This window comes from Delphinapterus leucas, chromosome 3, assembly GCF_059928025.1.
Source record: "Delphinapterus leucas isolate spDelLeu-1000000601 "Yukka" chromosome 3, BTC_Dleu_Yukka2, whole genome shotgun sequence".
NCBI classification, from domain to species: Eukaryota; Metazoa; Chordata; class Mammalia; order Artiodactyla; family Monodontidae; genus Delphinapterus; species Delphinapterus leucas.
In genome coordinates, this window is record NC_143131.1 from 66,901,255 (window position 1) to 66,923,163 (window position 21,909).

At 40.9% G+C, this 21,909-nt stretch overlaps 1 protein-coding gene across 1 annotated transcript in view; it reads left to right on the plus strand.

Annotated features, from left to right (window-relative positions):
* LOC111184682 (uncharacterized) overlaps positions 1-21,909 on the plus strand; it is a 334,205-nt gene that overhangs the window by 179,185 nt on the left and 133,111 nt on the right. The window contains 1 exon segment of the mRNA XM_089909095.1: positions 1-21,909. This exon segment is cut by the window's left edge and continues 26,642 nt beyond it; it is cut by the window's right edge and continues 133,111 nt beyond it. The gene's annotated coding sequence lies outside the window, so the exon portion shown is untranslated.

Below are 21,909 nucleotides of genomic sequence, written 5' to 3' on the forward strand. Positions count from 1 at the left end.
GTGGAGACTACATTGAAGGAGCCCCAAAACTAAATAAAGCTGTGAGATGCCTCTGTGAAAGAGAAGGCTTGGTTGATTATATTCACAAAACAGAGACTGAGATGGCAGTACTGATACATCAGCCTGCAGTGTTTTTCCAGAGACAAGAGGGGAGCTTGATTCCTTTCTGCTATATAATCAGAATCTACAAGTTTGTTTCACTTCTTTGAGAATATTTTCCCAAAGGCCGATCCTTTTTCATTTTGTGTCCTGGACTTCTTGATAAACTGGAACAAAGTTTCTTAATGTGTTCATCCTTTTAAGATGTATGAACTTCATTGTGACCTTGTATGCCTCTCTCAAGGGTATTTGGAGTATAATTGGAAAGGTCTTTACTGCCTACATTCACTGGCTGTTCAACACAATTGTTGCTAGTTTATAAGCCCATATCCCGAAGTGATAGTCACATATTTAATTCCAAGTTTATCTCCTGTTCCTCCAAGAAAGAGTCAACCAAGTTATCTAACCAAGTGTAAATGAGGTCACAGTTCTGCACATAATGTGACAGTTTTTTGAATATGTTTCCTTTAACAAGAAAGACTGAGCGTATGAACATGGACACTTTTTGGGATATCACCTGGTGTTTTGTGAGCAGTGATATTTTTCTTATTTACTGATGTCAGAATTCCATAAGGGATCAAAGAACTCTGTTAGGCAGATATAACATGAGCCTATTGTCAAATCACTTTCTGTGGTTAATATGCAAAGCAATGAAAAGGGATGCAGAATGTCAGCAGAAGCAATGGAAATGTGTTTGATTTTGGTCACTGGTCATACAGGTCTGTGCTATATATTCAGGGAAAACTCTGCCTGTGATAAGTCCATGGTAGAAGTAAAAGGTGAGTCAACCAGATTTTTGGTGTCAGCTGACATTATGTAAGAAAACACCACTGAATTGTTTTACAGGAAAAAAAGTCCTTAGATTCAGAATTTTGGATGTGGCTTTGGTTGTTTTCAGAATGTCTGCGCTCAGGAGGAAGTTAGGTTGAGTGATCACCCCTTTGTTCTTAACATATCCAGCCATAGGCTGGCTGTTTTGTACATGTGGACAACCTAATAATGCTCCCTGACCCCAAAATTGTTTTGAAGTCAGCAGAAGAAGAGGGACCTTGTGACATTTAGGTAGGACAAACTTAAGACATTTAACAGGGGTGTGTAAGCTAGGCCTGAAGTCACAAGCTGGCAAACTTTAAAAGCCGTTAGAAAGGGGAAAGTGATAATATATATTTCAAAAAGGTCATACTATTTATCTAGTGAAACAAAAGGAGCGTAGTTGTTAGTCAGCAAATGGAAGTGGGGAGTGCAATGCGGAATATTGCAGAAGGGTCACAACATTGGTTTAAGGGAGTAAAACATTAGGGGTCTTTTTCTTAGTTGAGGTTTTAACTGAATATGTGCTGTGCAATTCTGCTGATTGATTGAGACAGCTGCTTTCCTCTTTTGAGGCTTCCAAGTCCTCAAAGTTTCCTGGAAGGGCTAGATGCCAGTCCCTAGGGTGAGTGCTGCAACCCAAGAAGCCCCATTTAACCCTGGGGTGACCCTCTTTAACTGCTGGGAACCAGTAGGCATGTCCCCCCCGATGTCTGAGAGGCAGATCTCAGCTGTGAATCATCCCTGTCAGTAGCTTTCACGGTAAATTTGGGGAGCAGGGGGAGTGGAGGAAAGAAGTCAACCTTTCCTCAACTTTATGTTCTTTTCAGCTCTTCTCTGTGTTTATCTTCAGTGAGAGGTTTGATTTTCTCATTTGGTTCAGGGGAGTCTTAGCTGTGTCCCCATTCTGGGCATAGAAGAAAGGAAATCATTTTTCTATAACCTAGATACTTCTTTTGAGTTCATGGCTTCCACCCCTTCCCCACCCGCTGGCAACAATTTTGGGCAAAATGAGATTGGCTAAGTTTGTTATTTTAGATGGGATTGCTGATTAAGTGGCACTTGGTAGGCCATCTTCCCCTCTTCCCCCCACCATGATAGTGATGGTCTGGGCATCATGAGGGCTTCATCAGAACACTTCGCAGTGTAACTCTCTGGAGAGAGGATAGAGACAGACACACAATATGCTCATATATACACATATTGGTTATTGAGAAATGAATATGTGTAAATGTGCCAGTGCTTGGACTGGTAGATGGTTGTATGCTGGGAAGTGGGTGACTTCTGACAAGTTTGAAATTTGGAACAGAGGTTGAGGCTGGAGACAGTGTCCCCTTTGTCCAAGAAAAGCAGGCCACTGGTCCAGCCTTGTGCCTCAGGTGTCCCAGGCTTTGGATTGACTTTCTCCAGCTTTTTAAATTGCCATCTGGTGCCTGGGACAACTGTAAATGTCAGTACATGATGGACAGGGTCATCCCACGAGGATCACTCCATTGTCCAGCGGGGTGTTTCTTTTTCAAGACTGAGTGAAATTGAGTCAACATAATGGTGCTGACAGGCAGATTATGGGTGACTCAAATTTTTTATAGAGACAGAGATTGGCAAAAACAAAAAAACAAAAAAGATTTGCCCAGGTCTCAAATGCTCAAGGGGTGGCCCCGGCTGGAGATACAAATTTGGAAATAGTTTGTCATTAAAACTCATGGAACAAGATGAGATCATCTGGGAGTGAGTGTAGATAGAAAAGGAGCTCACACCAAAAGTCCCTAGGGGTTGTGGCGTTGGCATGTCTGCATTCAGACTCCCTCTTTCTTTTTTGCTTTTTTAAAAAAAAATTTATTGGAGTATAATTGCTCTACAATGGTGTGTTAGTTTCTGCTTTATAACAAAGTGAAACAGCCATACATACACATATATCCCGATATCTCCTCCCTCTTGCGTCTACCTCCAACCCTCCCTATCCCATCCCTCTAGGTGGTCACAAAACACAGAGCTGAACTCCCTGTGCCATGTGGCTGCTTCCAACTAGCAACCGATTTTACATTTGGTAGTGTAAATATGTCCATGCCACGCTGTCACTTCATCCCAGCTTACTCTTCCCCCTCCCTGTGTCCTCAAGTCCATTATCTACGTCTCTGTCTTTATTCCTGTACTGCCCCTAGGTTCTTCAGAACCTTTTTTTGTTTTAGATTCCATATATATGTGTTAGCATACGGTACTTGTTTTTGTCTTTCTGACTTATCTTAGCCTGTATGACAGTCTCTAGGTCCATCCACCTCACTACAAGTAACTCAATTTCGTTTCTTTTTATGGCTGAGTAATATTCCATTGTATATATGTGCCACATCTTCTTTATCCATTCATCTGTTGATGGACACTTAGGTTGCTTCCATGTCCTAGCTATTGTAAATAGAGCTGCAATGAACATTGTGGTACATGACTCTTTTTGAATTATGGTTTACTCAGGGTATATGCCCAGTAGTGAGATTGCTGTGTCGTATGGTAGTTCTGTTTTTAGTTTTTTAAGGAACCTCCATACTGTTCTCCATAGTGGCTGTATCAATTTACATTCCCACCAACAGTGCAAGAGGGTTCCCTTTTCTCCACACCCTCTCCAGCATTTATTGTTTGTAGATTTTTTGATGATGGCCATTCTAACCGGTGTGAGGTGATACTTCACTGTAGTTTTGATTTGCATTTCTCTAATCATTTGTGGTGTTAAGCATCCTTTCACGTGTTTGTTGGCGATCTGTATATCTTCTTTGGAGAAATGTCTATTTAGGTCTTCTGCCCATTTTTAGATTGGGTTGTGTGTCTTTTTGATATTGAGCGGCATGAGCTGCTTGTAAATTTGTGAGATTAATCCTTTGTCAGTTGCTTCATTTGCAAATATTTTCTCCCATTCTGAGGGTTGTCTTTTTTTTTTTTTTTTTTTTTTGCGGAACGCGGGCCTCTCACTGTTGTGGCCTTTCCCATTGTGGAGCACAGGCTCCAGATGTGCAGGCTCAGCGGCCATGGCTCACAGGCCCAGCTGCTCAGCGGCATGTGGGATCTTCCCGGACCAGGGCATGAACCCATGTCCCCTGCATCAGCAGGCAGACTCTCAACCACTGCGCCACCAGGGAAGCCCCTGAAGATTGTCTTTTTGTCTTGCTTATGGTTTCCTTTGCTGTGCAAAAGCTTTTAAGTTTCATTAGGTCCCATCTGTTTATTTTTGGTTTTATTTCCAATTCTCTGGGAGGTGGGGCCAAAAAGGATCTTGCTGTGATTTATGTCGTGGAGTGTTCTGCCTATGTTTTCCTCTAAGAGTTTTAAAGTGTCTGGCCTTACATTTAGGTCTTTAATCCATTTTGAGTTTATTTTTGTGTATGGTGTTAGGGAGTGTTCTAATTTCATTCTTTTACATGTAGCTGTCCAGTTTTCCCAGCACCACTTATGGAAGAGGCTGTCTTTTCTCCACTGTATATTCTTGCCTCCTTTATCAATAAAAAGGAGACCATATGTGTGGGGGCTTATCTCTGGGCTTTCTATCCTGTTCCATTGATCTATATTTCTGTTTTGTGCCAGTACCATACTGTCTTGATTACTATAGCTTTGTAGTATAGTCTGAAGTCCAGGAACCTGATTCATCCAGCTCCGTTTTTCTTTCTCAAGATTGCTTTGGCTATTCGGGGTCTTTTGTGTTTCCATACAAATTTTGAAATTTTTTGTTCTAGTTCTGTGAAAAATGCCATTGGTAGTTTGATAGGGATTGCACTGAATCTGTAGATTGCTTTGGGTAGTAGAGTCATTTTCACAATGTTGATTCTTCCAATCCAGGAACATGGTATATCTCTCCATCTGTTTGTATCATCTTTAATTTCTTTCATCAGTATCTTATAGTTTTCTGCATACAGGGCTTTTGTCTCCTTAAGTAGGTTTATTCCTAGGTACTTTATTCTTTTTGTTGCAGTCACAAATGGGAGTGTTTCCTTAATTTCTCTTTCAGATTTTTCATCATTAGTATATAGAAATGCAAGAGATTTCTGTGCATTAATTTTGTATCCTACTACTTTACCAAATTCATTGATTAGCTCTAGTAGTTTTCTGGTAGCATCTTTAGGATTCTCTCTGTATAGTATCATGTCATCTGCAAACAGTGACAGCTTTACTTCTTCTTTTCTTATTTGGATTCGTTTATGTGTTTTTCTTCTCTGTTGGCTGTGGCTAAAACTTTCAAAACTATGTTGAATAATAGTGTTGAGAGTGGGCAACATTGTCTTATTCCTGATCTTAGAGGAAATGGTTTCAGTTTTTCACCATTGAGAACGATGTTGGCTGTGGGTTTGTCATATATGGCCTTTATTATGTTGAGGTAGGTTCCCTCTATGCCTACTTTCTGGAGGGTTTTTATCATCAATGGGTGTTGAATTTTGTCAAAAGCTCTTCCTTCATCTATTGAGATGATCATATGGTTTTTCTCCTTCAATTTGTTAATATGGTTTATCACATTGATTGATTTGTGTATAGTAAAGAATCCTTGCATTCCTGTGAAAAACCCCACTTGATCACGGTGTACGATCCTTTTCATGTGCTGTTGGATTCTGTTTGCTAGTATTTTGTTGAGGATTTTTGCGTCTATGTTCATCAGTGATATTGGCCTGTAGTTTTCTTTCTTTGTGACACCTTTTTCTGGTTTTGGTTTCAGGGTGATGGTGGCTTCATAGAATGAGTTTGGGAGTGTTCCTCCCTCTGCTCTATTTTGGAAGAGTTTGAGAAGGATAGGTGTTAGCTCTTCCCTACTTGTTTGATAGAATTTGCCTGTGAAGCCATCTGGTCCTAGGCTTTGTTTGTTGGAAGATTTTTAATCACAGCCTCAATTTCATTGCTTGTGTTTGGTCTGTTTATATTTTCTATTTCTTCCTTGTTCAGTCTTGGAAGGTGGTGCTTTTCTAAGAATTTGTCCATTTCTTCCACGTTGTCCATTTTATTGGCATAGAGTTGCTTGTAGTAATCTCTCTTGATCCTTTATATTTCTGCAGTGTCAGTTGTTACTTCTCCTTTTTCATTTCTAATTCTACTGATTTGAGTCTTCTCCCTTTTTTTCTTGATGAGTGTGGCTAATGGTTTATCACTTTTGTTTATCTTCTCAAAGAACCAGCTTTTGGTTTTATTGATCTTTGCTATTGTTTCCTTCATTTCTTTTTCATTTATTTCTGATCCTATCTTTATGATTTCTTTCCTTCTGCTAATTTTGGGGTTTTTCTGTTCTTCTTTCTCTAATTGCTTTAGGTGTAAGCTTTGGTTGTTTATTTGAGATGTTTCTTGTTTCCTGTGGTAGGACTGTATGGCTATAGACTTCCCTCTTAGAATGGCTTTTGCTGCATTGCATAGGTTTTGGGTCATCGTGTTTTCATTGTCAGTTGTTTCTAGGTATTTTTGGAATTTTTTTTTTTTTTTTTTGGTGGTACGTGCGCCTCTCACTCTTGTGGCCTCTCCCATTGCGGAGCACAGGCTCCGGACGCGCAGGCTCAGCGGCCATGGCTCACCGGCCCAGCCGCTCCGCGGCATGTGGGATCTTCCCAGACCGGGGCACGAACCCGCATCCCCTGCATCAGCAGGCGGACTCTCAACCACTGCGCCACCAGGGAAGCCCTGGATTTTCTTTTTGATTTCTTCAGTGATCTCTTGGTTGTTTAGTAATGTATTGTTTAGCCTCCATGTATTCGTATATTTTACAGATTTTTTCCTGTAATTGATATCTAGTCTCATAGCGTTGAGGTTGGAAAAGATACTTGATACAATTTCAACTTTCTTAAATTTACCAAGGATTGATTTGTGACCCAAGATATGATCTATCCTGGGGAATGTTCCATGAGCACTTGAGAAGAAAGTATATTCTGTTGTTTTTGGAATGAATGTCCTATAAATATCAATTAAGTCCATCTTGTTTAATGTATCATTTAAAGCTTGTGTTTCCTTATTTATTTTCATTTTGGATGATCTGTCCATTGGTGAAAATGGGGTGTTAAAGTCCCCTACTATGGTTGTGTTACTGTTGATTTCCCCTTTTATGGCTGTTAGCATTTGGCTTATGTATTGAGGTGCTTCTATGTTGGGTGCATAAATATTTACCATTGTTATATGTTCTTCTTGGATCAGTCCCTTGATCATTATGTAGTGTCCTTCTTTGTCTGTAGTAACAGTCTTTATTTTAATGTCTATTTTGTCTGATATGAGAATCGCTACTCCAGCTTTCTTTTGATTCCATTTACATGGAATATCTTTTTCCATCCCCTCACTTTCAGTCTATATGTGTTCCTAGGTCTGAAGTGGGTCTCTTGTAGACAGCATATTTATGGGTCTTGTTTTTGTATCCATTCAGCCAGTCTATGTCTTTTGGTTAGAGCAGTTAATCCCTTTACATTTAAGGTAGTTATCGATATGTATGTTCCTGTTAACATTTTCCTAATTGTTTTGGGTTTGTTATTGGAAGTCTTTTCCTTCTCTTGTGTTTCTTGCCTAGAGAAGTTCCTTTAGCATTTGTTGTAAAGCTGGTTTTGGTGGTGCTGAATTCTCTTAGCTTTTGCTTATCTCTAAAGGTTTTAATTTCTCTGTTGAATCTGAATGAGGTCCTTGCTGGGTAGAGTATTGTTGGTTGTACGTTTTTCCCTTTCATCACTTTAAGTATGCCCTGCCACTCCCTTCTGGCTTGTAGAGTTTCTGCTGAAAGATCAGCTGTTAATTGTAAGGGGGTTCTCTTGTATGTTATTTGTTGCTTTTCCCTTGCTGCTTTTAATATTTTTTCTTTGTATTTAATTTTTGATAGTTTGATTAATATGTGTCTTTGTGTGTTTCGCCTTAGATTTATCCTGTATGGGACTCTCTGTGCTTCCTGGACTTGATTTACTATTTCCTTTCCCATATTAAGGAAGTTTTTAACTATAATCTCTTCACATATTTTCTCAGTCCCTTTCTTTTTCTCTTCTTCTTCTGGGACCCCTATAATTCAAATGTTGGTGGTTTAATGTTGTTCCAGATGTCTCTGAGACTGTCCTCAATTCTTTTCATTCTTTTTTCTTTATTCTGCTCTGTGGTAGTTATTTCCAGTATTTTATCTTCCAGGTCACTTATCTGTTCTTCTGCCTCATTTATTCTGCTATTGATTCCTTCTAGAGAAGTGTTAATTTCATTTATTATGTTGTTCCTCATTGTTTGTTTGCTCTTTAGTTTTTCTAGGTCCTTGTTAAACATTTCTTGTTTTTTCTCCATTCTATTTCCAATATTTTGGTTCATCTTTACAATCATTACTCTGAATTCTTTTTCAGGTAGACTGCCTATTTCCTCTTCATTTGTTTGGTCTGGTGGGTTTTTGCCTTGCTCCTTCATCTGCTGTGTGTTTCTGTGTCTTCTCATTTTGCTTAACTTAATGTGTTTAGGTCTCCTTTTCACAGGCTGCAGCTTCGTAGTTTCCGTTGTTTTTGGTGTCTGCCCCCAGTGGGTAAGGTTGGTTCAGTGGGTTGTGTAGGCTTCCTGGTGGAGGGGACTGATGCCTGTGTTCTGGAGGATGAGGCTGGCTGTTTCCTTTCTGGTGGGCATGACCGCATCTGGTGTTGTGTTTTGTGGTGTCTGTGACCTTATTATGATTTTAGGTAGCTTCTCTGCTAATGGGTGGGGTTGTGTTCCTGTCTTGCTAGTTGTTTGGCATAGGGTGTCCAGCACTGTAGCCTGCTGGTCACTGAGTGGAGCTGGGTCTCAGCGTCGAGATGGAGATAACTGGGAGAGCTTTCACCATTTGATATTACATGGAGCTGGGAAGTCTCTGGTGGACCAATGTCTTGAGCTCAGCTCTCCCACCTCGGGGGCACAGGCCTGACACCTGGCCAGAGCACCAAGACTCTGTCAGCCACATGGCTCAGAAGAAAAGGGGGGAAAAAAAAAGAAAGAAAGAAAATAATAATTTTATTAAAATTAAAAAAATTATTAAAAAATTTTAAAAATTTACGTATTAAAAAAATAGAAAGAAAGAAGAGAGCAACCAACCAAAAAACAAATCCACCAATTATAACAAGCACTAAAAACTATACTAAAAAAAAGAAGGGCAGACAGAACCCTAGGACAAGTGGTAAAAGAAAGCTATACAGACAGACTCACACAAAGAAGCATACACATACACACTCACAAACAGAGAAAAAGGAAAAAATATATATATATGTCTATATATAACAAAAAAAAGGAAGAGAGCAACCCAATCAATAAACGAATCTACCAATGATAATAAACTCTAAATACTAAAGTAAGATAAACATAAAACCAGAAACAAATTATTTGGAGAAAGCAAACCCCAAGTCTACAGTTGCTCCCAAAGTCTACCTCCTCAATTTTGGGATGATTCGTTGTCTATTCAGGTATTCCAGAGATGCAGGGTACATCAAGGTGATTGTGGAGATTTAATCCGTTGCTCGTGGGGCTGCTGGGAGAGATTTCCCTTTCTCTTCTTTGTTCGCACAGCTCCCGGGGTTCAGCTTTGGATTTGGGCCCGCCTCTGCGTGTAGATCGCCTGAGGGCGTCTGTTCCCCACCCAGACAGGATGGAGTTAAAGGAGCCGCTGATTCGGGGGCTCTGGCTCACTCAGGCCAGGGGACGGGACAGGTACGGAGTCCAGGGCAAGCCTGCGGTGGCAGAGCCCAGCGTGATGTTGCACCAGCCTGAGGGGCGCTGAGGGGCGCTGTGCATTCTCCCAGGGAAGTTGTACCTGGATCACGGGACCCTGGCAGTGGCGGGCTGCACAGTCTCCTGGGAGGGGAGGTGTGGACAGTGACCTGTGCTCACACACAGGCTTCTTGGTGGCGGCAGCAGCAGCCTTAGCGTCTCATGCCCGTCTCTGGGGTCCGCGCTGGTAGCCGCGGCTCCCGCCCGTCTCTGGAGCTTGTTTAGGTGGCGCTCTGAATCCCCTCTCCTGGCGCACCCTGAAACAGTGGTCTGTTGCCTCTTTGGCAGCTCCAGACTTCTTCCCGGACTCCCTCCCGGCTAGCTGTGGCGCACTAGCCCCCTGCAGGCTGTGTTCACGCCGCCAACCCCAGTCCTCTCCCTGGGATCCGTCCTCCGAAACCCGAGCCTCAGTCCCAGCCCCCGCCCCCGGCGGGTGAGCAGACAAGCCTCTCAGGCTGGTGAGTGATGGTCGGCACCGATCCTCTGTGCAGGAATCTCTCCGCTTTGCCCTCCGCACGCCTGTTGCTGTGCTCTCCTCCACGGCTTCGAAGCTTCCCCCCCTCCGCCCCCCCCGCAGTCTCCGCCCGCGAAGGGGCTTCCTAGTGTGTGGAAACCTGTCCTCCTTCACAGCTCCCTCCCACTGGTGCAGGTCCCATCCCTATTCTTTTCTCTCTGTTTTTTCTTCTTATTTTGCCCTACTCAGGTACGTGGGGAGTTTCTTGTGGAAACACTCAGGTGTTCTGTAGGAGTTGTTCCACATGTAGATGTATTTCTGATGTATTTGTGAGGAAGAAGGTGATCTCCACGTCTTACTTCTCCGCCATCTTGAAGGTCTCCGCCCTCTGTGTGTTTTTTGTTTGTTTGTTTGTTTTGGTACATGGGCCTCTCACTGTTGTGGCCTCTCCCGTTGTGGAGCACAGGCTCTGGATGTGCAGGCTCAGTGGCCATGGCTCACGGGCCCAGCCGCTCCGCGGCATGTGGGATCTTCCCAGACCGGGGCACGAACCCGTGTCCCCTGCATCGGCAGGCGGACTCTCAACCGCTGCACCACCAGGGATTCTCCCTCTGTGTGTTTTTGGTAGAGATCCACTCCAGCAGTGATGGGAGGCTTCCCCTCGTCTGACAGGGGTTTTCTGACACAGACGGGCTACAGTACAGAAATGCAGGCAGGCATAGAATACCACCTTATGTGACTGCCTAGCCAGATGGTTTCTGGTTTAATTATTTTTCTTCCTCATCTAGTGTGTGTAGACAAAGCCAATGTAAAATGACTTCTAGAAGTAATTATTTAGAAAAATCACACAGATATTTCTATTGGGAAGAAAGAGAGAGGTTTTCTGGGGGGAAAAATAGACTGATGAGTGTGTATGTGTCGAGAGGTAGGGTGTGGATAGGGTGGGGCTGCTTTTTTCAGCTTTTTCACTTATTTCTACTTATTTTGGTCCATTCTTGTATGGTTTCCTGGAGCCTGGATTTATTATCTGCTTGAGCCAAAACAATTGAATAACTAACACTTTACTTTTGGCTTCATAGATATAGAACTGGCATTTTTATCTGAAAAAATATTTTTTTTAACATTAAGCAGTTCACCACTCTTCCTTCAATTGTCTGGAAGTTTTAGTTCTGAATCAGAATTATCAGCACTTGCCTGAACCCTTTCCTTGATTCCTTACATTAGGTAAACACTTTCCCATCTTCCTGGTCCCTAACATAGAGACTTGCAACAAGAGGGTACTCAATTCAGATTTACTGATGTTTCTTAAGGCTATGGTTTGGTAGAGATTAAACACAAAATAGAGATTGCAGAATGATGAGTTTTTTGAATTTATATCCATAAAAACCCAAAGCATTAAAATAATCATCCTCCACTGTGAAGGCAGAGCCCCTTGAATTAAATAGGTCAAAAATATCTTTGTAGCCAGTGGTTTTGTACAAGATGGAGCTAATTAGAGCAGTTTCAGCTTTAAACTCAGTGAATTTGGTGCTCTGGAATAATGCTTGAGGAGTTTCCACATCAAATAAAGCATTTGCTTCTCATGAACTTACCCTTGGCTTCCCGTGTCTGTGATACTCTAAGCTTTCCAAGATGACATCTTAGCACTCTTGGGACGGGGAGATTTACTATATGTGAATGAATCCATGCAGAGTTGTCCGGGAAACATGAATCACTCCAGGACTTCCCTCACTGTCCACTGACAGGGTCGTACACACAAGGGATCTAATGGGCCACTCTGAATAGGGAGACGGGCAGTAGGAGAGTGTAATACAGGGCTCTTTTCCAAGACAGGAGAGTAGAGTTTACTGCTGACAGTATTTGGGGCACGATCACAGATGAAGGGCAGAGCTTGTTTATCACTCATCTGCAAAGTCCAGAGAATCATGTCCTTGGACAAAACTGCTTGAAAACATGAGGGCATGGGAGGGAGTAGACATGGAAGAATAAAAGGTCTTTGATAGGATGGGACAGGGGGGACTGGATTGCCTGTTACTGTCAGCTTCTCCGTATATTTAGACTGTAGATTTGCTGCTGCTTCTATGTGCAAGTTGAACCCACCACTCTAGGTGGCTAGAGGCTGGGCCAGTCATTGGCCTCCTGTGAGCCATGGCTTCTGCAGGACTGGACTTGTATAAGTGGGTGACTAGGTGATCAGGTGTCTATCACCTAGGCAGTGTACCGTGTGACCTCATATAATCACGAGTATATTCCCCATTAATCTGTCTTACAGCTGCTTTGTGGGTTGGTGTATGTGTGTGTATATAGGGATATCTTAGTTATCAGTCTGTATAGAGCTTTCAGGAGCTCCAGAGCATGAGGAAACCCAATATCTGAGGGCACTGGAAGGAGGCTGTGTGTGTACTGGGGTGGGGCTGGGGAAGGGGGGTTTACGACAGAAGGATAGAAAGAGTTTTCCTAATTTACAGTTTCGTCTGAGCCGGCCCTGACCATTAGGGGTCAGGGCTTCTGGATGAGAAAGTAAAGTCCTGGTGCAAATAAGCCTGTATTGTTAACATTTTTTCCCAAGTGGGTCTTTATTCATTTTCAGATTTTACTCCTGTAATTCTCCAACTAAATTCTTCTGAGTTGAGATATAAAGAAAGATGAAATAGGAAACATTCAAGAGTGAGCTTGGGAAACAGTAGTTTTGCAATTTGTTAAAAAGGGGATTTCTGAGAATGTCGCTCTGCTGAAATAAATCCAACCCTGTTTGCCTTTATGGAAAACAGGATCTGTTCTTGAACAGATCTTTCCCTAGCCTAGCTGCTTAGAAGAATGTTAGGTTTCCCTTCCTTAGCCCTTTTAATTGGGGGAAGGTTGTTAGGTTGCCTTTGATTCCTGATTAGTCCTGGAAATCCTAATGGACATTCGACATGGAAAATGTGTAATTTCTGAGTGGGACCTTGGGAATGTAGACACCTTTTTGAACCAAAGCATCACATCAAACCTGGCTCTGAGAAGTAAAAATGTAGAAACGATTCCATTTCCTTTATGGGATCTATAGCTCTGGAAAGGGTACTTCTTCCCTTGGCAGGTTATGTATTGGAGGGCAACTTTATTGGCTGTGGATTACCATTGACTTAGTCTGAATCCTGGCCCTGCCTTTTATGTCTGACATTGAGCAGGTACTAACCTCTCAGTCGCAGCTTTCTCACAGTACCTTCTTGGCATCGTGCAGATTAAATGAGATAATGAGAGTGAGAGTACATAGTGGAGGGTAGGAACATGGGCTCTGGAGAAATTGCCTGGGTTCCAGTCCTGACCCTGTTACTTGCAAGCTGTTGAACCTTGGCCAAATCACCTAATCCTCTCCTGCCTCCCTTTCTCATCTGTAAAACGGTGACAATGGTACCTACCCTATGCATAGGGTTGTTGCCAGGAGTAAATGAGATGATCGATGTAAAGTACTTAGAAACCTGACTCATAATAAAGAGTTTGCTGTTGTTATTAAAATGGTTTTCACATAGGAGTGTTCAATACAAAATAGCTAATAGAATTACTATTAAGCAGATAGGTTTGTTCTCTCTTTTGGTCATTTGGGTCACAATGGCCATTCCCCAAAGCCCTCAATTTGCTCAGAATTTCCACCAACTCTGTTGTGGATTATCTCCATCCTTTGCTCCAAATCACTGCATCTTGTATTTGAATGACCTCATCTCTTCTGGCAGTGGCCTCTGCCTTCCTTTCCAGAATCACAGAGGGACTGTCCTTCAGTGTCCCATCTCTAAGCTTATAGGCCATAAACTCCATTTGCTTATGAAGCCACACATTGTTGAGACATATTTCTCCCCATCTTTACCTTCTTCCTTCCACCCTTCCATCCTTCCATCCTTCTCTCTCTCTCTCTCTCTCTCTCTGTCCCCTTATCATCTTTAAAATGCCTCTGCCTATATAAAGGGGCTTGAAAGACAGCCCCACCAGTACAATTCATATCTGCAGATTCTGCATCCAAGGGCTCTGCATCCATGAATCCAACCAACCATGGATTGAAAATATGAAAAAAAATTCCAGAAAGTTCCCAAAAGCAAAACTTGAATTTGCCACACATGAGCAACTATTTACATAGCATTTATAACTATTAACTCAGCATTTTCATTTTAAGTATGGTAAGTAATTTAGAGATGATTTAAAATATACTGGAGGATGTGTGTAGGTTATGTGCATATACTACACCATTTTATATAAGGTACTTGAGCATCAACAGATTTTGGTATCCTCAAGGGTCCTGGAACCCATTCCCTGAGGATACCGAGGGATGACTGTATTTCCCAAGCTCTATTTTGCAGGTAAACGACAAAGATTACTTCCTATAGCTAGGTTGGCAAACAAAATCTTCCACTTACTGATTGTGACTGACTTGTGGTTCTTAAGTGGCAACCGTGTATTCCGACACTTTAAATTGTCACTTCTTCAAACGCTCGATTCCTTCTGCTATATGACTTCAGCTTATTAAGAACTATGTAGGAAGTTAGTGAGAGGCGATGAAGCCTTTCTTCCTAGAATCAACAGCACCCAGAAGTGAAAAGGACCATTTTACCAAGGCAGGGGAATAGCCCACACCTTCCTCTCTCCCAGACAGATTCTAGAAACTCCAGGCTTCCAGAAAGAAAACCTGTGATGAAGAGGGGGTTCATGTAGAAGATCATGCTGGGTAAATGCACTTCATGAATTGTGAGGGAGGGTTCCTCTCATTTCCTCAATTTGCTTTGGGAAACAATGGGGTGGAAAGTTGAGAAAGGAAAATATTGTTCACGTGCAGAAAATGAAAGCACTTTACGTTCATGAAGTATTGGAGGTTACTCACTGGGGGCTTAGGCAAATCACTTAATCGTTTTGAACTTTATTTTCCATTTAACAAAATGAGGATAATAATATCTGCCCAGCTTACTTTTTTTTTAGATGTTGGGGGTAGGAATTTATTAATTTACTTATTTATTTTGACTGTGTTGGGTCTTCATTTCTGTGCAAGGGCTTTCTCTAGTTGTGGCAAGCGGGGGGCCACTCTTCATTGCGGCGCGCGGCCCTCTCACTGTCGCAGCCTCTCTTGTTGCGGAGCACAGGCTCCAGACGCACAGGCTCAGTAGTTGCGGCTCACGAGCCCAGTTGCTCCGCGGCATGTGGGATCTTCCCAGACCAGGGCTCGAACCCGCGTCCCCTGCATTAGCAGGCAGATTCTCAACCACTGCGCCACCAGGGAAGCCCCCAGCTTACTTTTTGAGAACCAAAGTTTTATACATATATACTTTGTAAAGTGTAAAGTCCCATTTAAATGTAAAAAAATTACGTTTCTCAAAGTACTCTCCCATACTTAACATGTTTTACTTTCTGTCTTCAATTTATACAACAAATATCTATTGAGAGCCTGGGGCACTAAGAGACATTGATGTGACCTTGTAAGAGCTCATGGCCGTGTGTGTGTCTGTGCGTGTGTGTGGCAGGGGGGTGGTGTCAGGGAGAGATACCCAAGAAGGGCATACAAGAGCTGTGGAAAGTGCAGAAGGCATCTTTCAAATAACAAGGCCTGGGGATAGATTAGCTGACCAATGGAGACAGTATCATAATACTTTACATTCGTGAGGGGTTTTATAGTTTACAGAGTCCTTTGATATTGGTACTTCAGCCCTTCCACATAGTCCTTCTGAGATGTAGGTCATATTAGGTCTCTTTGACAGATAAGAAAACTGAGGCTTAGAGTCCTGAAGTGACTGAACAAGAGTCCATAGTGAGTAATCTAGGTCTTGACTTCAAGTCCTCTCTCTTTTACAATAACAGTTGATGACAATAGAGAATCGGAGTCTAGATAACCTGAGTATGAATGAATTTATACAAATTCTGGAATAATTGAATAAAAGGGAGAGGTAACTTTAGGATAAATATAAGGAAGTTTTATTACCTGCTTACCTATAAAAGTAGAAGGTGTTGAATTTATAAATAAATTATCCAAAGGATAAATTCCTGAGGAAACCCCATAAGTGACGTTTCTTCACACCAAAACACTTCAAGGGCAAAATTAATTCTTTCTAAATTTTTTGTGTGACATCCATAGCATGAGGTCAGATTCACTACAATTTCTTGCAGCAAAAATTGACGCTCCCAACCCTTAAACAGGTGTAAAGGATCATTCATACCTGACATGGTTTATGTGAAATTAGATACAGACCAAAGAGCTCTTATTAATAACTAAAACTTTGAAACTAAGCTTCTTAACAACTTTTTGGGAGAATCAGCAAGAAGGAAAGGCATAGTAGTATTTAATTTGTTAATTTGTTTCATCAACATTCATGGAGCACTTTCTGGAGGGTGAGACACAGAGTGTCTCATGAAAGTACTGAAGGTGTATAGTGATGAAATTTTCTGGGCAGTGAACCAGTGCATCTTTCCAGATTATGGATAGCAGAGGCTGTGGTAGGTAATACTGTAGCAATTCTGTGCTGGCTGTGTCTTTATGCAGGAACCTAAAAAATTGGGTTGGGGGGGTGGACACAAAGTTTTCATTTGGTTTCATTTCACTGAAAACAACTTAATTCTGATGTTACCTTTCCAGTGCTGAAATGCTGGTCCCCTGCATGGCCTCAGAGTGGCACATCATCCATCTGTGTTGTATTAGAAGGAAAGACCAACATTTTTTGGCTTCATGTTCATGGTAGCTTAATTTTCAACAGAAAGGGAAGATTTAAACAAAAGATTTCTTGTAAGGAGAGCTCTTTTCTCCTTTACTGTTAGAAATTATAAAAATACAAGCTTTTCCTCAAGGTGGTATTGTTGTACTACCACCCTTAATAAAAAGAAAACAGGATAGAAAATCTAAATAGCCCTGTATCTATTAAAGAAATTGAATTTGTAATGAAAAACCTTCCCATAAAGAAAAGGAAACAGGACATGACTTGATGAATTAACATTTTGCTTTCAGAAACTGGTTTGTGTATTTTGGCAGTTAAATTCCGCTCAACTTTGGAACAAAATGAAGGTCCATGCAGTGGTGGCTAAATGGAGGAATGGACACTTAATTGAATGGGAGACACTGACTGTGGCACCTTCACAGACGCACTCTTCCACCCTTAGTTTTCATATGGCTAAAATGGTCAACTGAAGGCTTCTTTGTCTTTTTTTTTTTTTTTTACACTAAATTGAGTGGTCACTTTAGTGTGTGAAAATGAAGTTCAAATGTCCTTAGGAAAAAATGTGTAATACAAAGAAACATGGTGAATGCAAAATTAACATCTTTTTAAAAAATATTTATTTGTTTATTTGGTTGCACCAGGTCTTAGTTGTGGCAGGCCGGTTCCTTAGTTGCAGCTCCCAGACTCCTTAGTTGTGGCTCACCAGTTCCTTAGTTGTGGCATGTGAACTCTTAGTTGCGGCACATATGTGGGATCTAGTTCCCTGACCAAGGTTCAAACCCAGGCCCCCAGCATTGGGAGCATGAAGTCTCATCCACTGTGCCACCAGGGAAGTCCCCAAAATTAACATCTTGAACTGTGACTGAGCCTGTGAATTCTGACCCTCAACACACAAGAAGTTCATGAAGAGTTGGGTTCATGTGGACTGACTGACTTCAGAAAAGCCATTTTCTACACACTTCACCTCAGCTTCAGCCTTTACCTCTATGCTGAAGGTTTCCAAATTTATAGTTTGTTTTTTAGTCTTTTTCTAAAAATTCATCTTCCTATTGAATATCTTTTACCTAGCTATCACAACAGACCTTAAAATCAAGATGTCTAAAACTGAAATTTTCATTTCCTCCTACAAATTCCTCTCTTCTTGGTAACAGCATCTTCATTCTTCCATTTAGGCATTGGTCTGACCGTCTCCTTCTTACCCAACTTTCAGCCAGTTGTTAGGAGAGAAGGATGTACTTGAATCTGCAGATCCTTGATGTTTGTTAGGGATAGATTCCTAAGACTCCAGAACCTGTAGATCTTCAATAGTACTATAAATATTTTTGTCCCATAACATGCAGCAAAATTTTAGTTTATACTACTAAAGACAAATAAAGAAAATAAAAATCTGCACTGAAGGGAAAAGATTGAGTAATCAGCTGGTCTCACTCACTCACTCACTAAAAGACTCCTCCCAACATAATGTGCCCGAGTTAAGTTACCAACTTAGCAAAATGGTACATTACAGGGAACCCTGACTGATTTAACTTTCTGGGCTTGGCTACATACTATGGCCCTGAAGGTCCATGAGGTTTATTAATTTTGCTAGGCTAACAAGACTAAAGCATTTCATAAAACAACTCCAGCCAGTGTTCCAGCCAGCATAAGAATTGTTCAACAAAGAGGGAATTAAACAAGTGAAAGTGGAAAGGCAGTTAACTTGTGGTGTGAGGATATGGGCAGGAAGCATATAACTCTTAATGGAAATGGAATGTGGGAAAAGCTAGGAGCACATATAAACATTTCTGTGAAGGGCCTAACGAAGTAGCTTCAGTTTTTTCATTTATATCATAGTGCTTTTAAGGGGAGAAATTACATGCAAGAGGTGCATTTGTGAATATGGGATTCTTGAATGTCTAGGGAAGTATTCTCTGTGAGTGGTAAGGGTCCACAGAACTATGTCATGAATCTTTGTTTGCTTACAAATGTTAAGATCTATGATATTTCAAAAGAAATATCCATATTTACATACATATACATGTATATGTATGTATATATACACACACTTGTAGATGTACATGTATACATAAGTAGATGCATGTGAATTTCTTTGATTTTTTTTTGTACTCTTGTGTATCGTTGATGAAAATTCTCAGTCAGTCCTGCAATGTAGCCTTTCTGATGTATATCAATCCTGACATGAAACAACTAAATTAATCCATGGCCCCTCATCTAGGCTCCCAACAATTGTAGCTGTTTATTTTCCTTGTTAGAAATTGAATTTAGCCCACCGGTACCTTTCATAAAGATCAGCAGATGGTAATTGCTTTCCCACTGAGTTGGGTTGGGTTTGAACCAATGACCTATGTGGTGAAAGCTCTTTTTTCAGTCTCTTGATCCATCCATCTGCCTGGTTAAAATCTCAAAGTTGAAAAAATATCTCAAAAGTACTTCTGTGTGTTGTCTTGATCATCAAATTGCGTGTCTAAATATAAAATCAATTTATAGAGCAACTTTGCTAAAAGAGTCTTTTTACCCCTGATGTTTTAGAACATTTTTTCAAAAGCAAGTTTTAGGGTTGGAGTCAAGAAGTTGGCAAGTATGAGTTTCCAAATGTTATGTGGAGTGCCTTTTACTTGGTAGGAGGGATAGATTATTTTAGTCTAGGTACTTTATCCAAGTGCTATTTGTTCTCCATAAACAATTAAAAGTTTAAGTGCAGGGAACTAAGGTTCCCAAATGAAGTATGGAGTAGCTCTAAATGATGAAATTTACTGAGAATTTCAGGCCACTGTGAAATCTCAATGTCCTTCTAAAAATGGAAATAAGAGAAAACTAGTGTGATGGTGGTCCTTAACTATTTTCCCTTTGGTCTGAGCATTTCCCATGGAATAAAACAAAAACAAACACAAGAAGAATTATTTTTTTATGGCTTGTCAATATGGGTATCAGAAACTTGATTCATTTTTGTGGGGATCAATGAGGTCATGTGTAAAAGGCTGGTGGATTCCTAGACCTTGTTGCTTTAAACATTATGTAAACCAGGCCATATCTTTCCCCAGAAGCTGTAGGCTGGTTACAATTCAAGGTCTCTGTAATTAACTCATGACCCAGCAGTCTTTCTGGTGGAACATTGTGCTCTTCCTTTTCTCAGTAAGAAAGCACTCTGGAATGACTAACTTGGGTAGGTACACTGAACCATAATTTCTCCCCAATCTGTTCTGTCCTTTACTTGTTGCTACCAGTGCTTGCTCACAGCATCAATTCTGGCAGCATTTCCTTTGTAGCAGCTTTCCATTCAATTAGAGACATCTTTGAGTCTTCTTTTCCCACTTCCCTTACTCTTCAGGACACATCCACCTCCAGTGGCCCTGCTATCCAAGAGATCAGAAGTTCTATAGACTCTATCTCCAGTACATATTCTGACTGGTTAACTTATCTCTATTTCCACCATCCTCACCCTTGATCAGGATATCATTTTTTTCTCCCTTTGGTTACTGCTGTAGCTTCCTAACTGAATTCTCTGCTTCCATTCTTATCTCCTGCAATCTATACTTCACATGGTACTTGTCATCTTTTTAAAAAAACTGTACATCAAATTATAGCTGTCTTCTGCTTCCCATTGTACTTAGCTTAAAGTTCAAATCCCTTAATCCTATGTGATTTATATCTTATCTCAACATGTGCACCTTTCCTCCTGGACCATTGTGCTCCAGCTATTCTAGTCTTTTTTAATCTTTCTTTTTCCTCAAAATTACGATACTTAAATCTAGACCTGTGTACTTGATTTTCTGCCAGGGAATATCCCTGTGCTTACATCCCCTCCTCCTCAGATACTACCTAGCTAGCCCCTTCTTGCCATTCAGATGTTGTGTCAAATGATACATCTGCGAAAGTGTTCCTCTGATCACCCAATCTAAAGTAACTATCAGGTCACTCTCAGACAAATTATTCTATTTTAATCCTTTTCAGAGCAATTAACACCGTATAATATTTTTGTCTGTCTTTCTCTTTCTAAGCTATCATGAAACTATTTATTGTTTTTCTTCCTCCACTGGAATGGATTGTAAACTCCATGAGAGCATGAATCTGTCTTTAAGCCTCAGTGCCTAGAACTATGAGTTTGGCACATAGTAGGTGCTCAATAAATGTTTGTTGAATAAACAGTTAAACTTGTAGCATCTAGGCTAGTCATTAGCCCTCAAGACTAGAAAAGATGTGTTCACTCATTTTTCTGCCAGACACAAACAACTCTGCTGTTGCTTCTTAAATTTTTTTTATTGATTTATTTTTTAAATGAAAGCTTCTTCCTTTCTTTATTTATTTTTGGCTGTGTTGGGTCTTCGTTTCTGTGCAAGGGCTTTCTCTAGTTGTGGCGAATGGGGGCCACTCTTCATTGCGCTGCGCGGGCCTCTCACTGTCGTGGCCTCTCTTGATGCGGAGCACAGGCTCCAGACGCGCAGGCTCAGTAGTTGTGGCTCACGGGCCCAGTTGCTCTGCGGCATGTGGGATCTTCCCAGACCAGGGCTCGAACCCGCGTTCCCTGCATTGGCAGGCAGATTCTCAACCACTGCGCCACCAGGGAAGCCCTGTTGTTGCTTTTTTTAAAAAAAATCTCCATGACCATACTTTATTTTCTATTTTCACTCTGTACGCTCATCCAACTTCTTGTCACTCTAGAGTATGTATGTCACCAGTCTCTTACTTGGATTATATGATTTAGGCTCTTACTCCTTCAATCAATCCTGCTTTCATCATATATATTCCCTATGTAAAAGAGCTTTAACATTCCCCAGTTCTTTAACAAAAAGGAATTTATTAAAATATTATTTAAAATGTTAAAAACAACATTAAAAAGAACAAGGAAAAGAAATCACACTTAACCAACATCCTAATAGGATTGTCTTTCCTTTCTCACTATTCATGTTCCAATCTATCCACACATGGTATATTTTTACATGGCCATAATTAGTGTGTGTACAATTCTGTGTCCTACATTTTTACTTAATATTCCATAAATCAGTCGTGCTTTCATCATATATATTCCCTATGTAAAAGAGCTTTAACATTCCCCAGTTCTTTAACAAAAACGAATTTATTAAAATATTATTTAAAATGTTAAAAACAACATTAAAAAGAACAAGGAAAAGAAATCACACTTAACCAACATCCTAATAGGATTGTCTTTCCTTTCTCACTATTCATGTTCCAATC